The following is a 1061-nucleotide window of genomic DNA, read 5'->3' on the forward strand; positions in this document are numbered from 1 at the left end:
GTGTGCGTGCGTGCATGCATGCGTGCGTGCGTGCATGCATGCGTGCGTGCGTGCCTGCAAGCGTGGCGACATGCGTTCGGGCATGCGTGAATGTGCGTGCGTGCGCGTGGAGATGCAGGTGTGCGTGCGTGCGTGGATGGCGTGACTACGTATACGCTGTTATTTCACCAAGTGGCGAGATAGATAAGAAATATTTCGCAAAAAGAAATGCGAAATTTATATGCCTACGTGTATAGAAACACGTTTCCGCGGCGTGGCACGCTTGCAAATAATAATTATTCTTTTCGTCTCGCTCTGAAAAATATGGAAAAGCAAAGCGACATTTGAACATTGTTTGTTTTACAACTCTCGCGTTTCTGCCGTTATCACATCATAAGAACCACCGTTATCACATCATGCGACTCGTATGTGTACAAGCGCGCCCATTTCGTGGTATTTTGCTGCGTCAGGCTGAAATCTTACCATAGAGCAAAGCCAATCAGTAATCTGAAGTTGATAACGTACACAGTACACAGAGTTATGATAACAGCATTCACTTACCTATATATAGTTGTTACATTTCGACATTTCTCAGTAGAGTGCACGTCACATCGTTACCAACTTGTACTCATACGGTTGAAACCAGAAAACCAGAAAGCCAAAGAAGAGAAGAGAGGAGCGGAAAAGGAAAGAGAAGAGAAGAGAGGAGACGGAAGGAGAAGAGAGGAGAGGAGAATAGAAGAGAAGAGAGGCGAATAGAAGAGAAGAGAGGCGAATAGAATAGAAGAGAAGAGAGGAGCGGAGACGTAAGGAGAAGAGAAGGAGAGACCAGGAGAGAAACACTGGTATGTATATGCTAAAATCATTCATTTAATTTTCTCTTCTGTTTTCATGTCGATGAAGAAGTTAGTGGTTTTGCGCATGCGTGCTCGTGCGTGCGCGTTCGTCTGCGTGTGTCTTCGAAGGCATGTGTACGCGCGCGCGTATGTGCGTGCGTGCGTGTGTGCGTGTGTGTGTGTGTGTGTGTGTGTGTGTGTGTGTGTGTGTGTGTGTGTGTGTGTGTCTGTGTGTGCATGCGTATT

Source organism: Priapulus caudatus, unplaced genomic scaffold, assembly GCF_000485595.1.
Source record: "Priapulus caudatus unplaced genomic scaffold, Priapulus_caudatus-5.0.1 Scaffold925, whole genome shotgun sequence".
NCBI classification, from domain to species: Eukaryota; Metazoa; Priapulida; class Priapulimorpha; order Priapulimorphida; family Priapulidae; genus Priapulus; species Priapulus caudatus.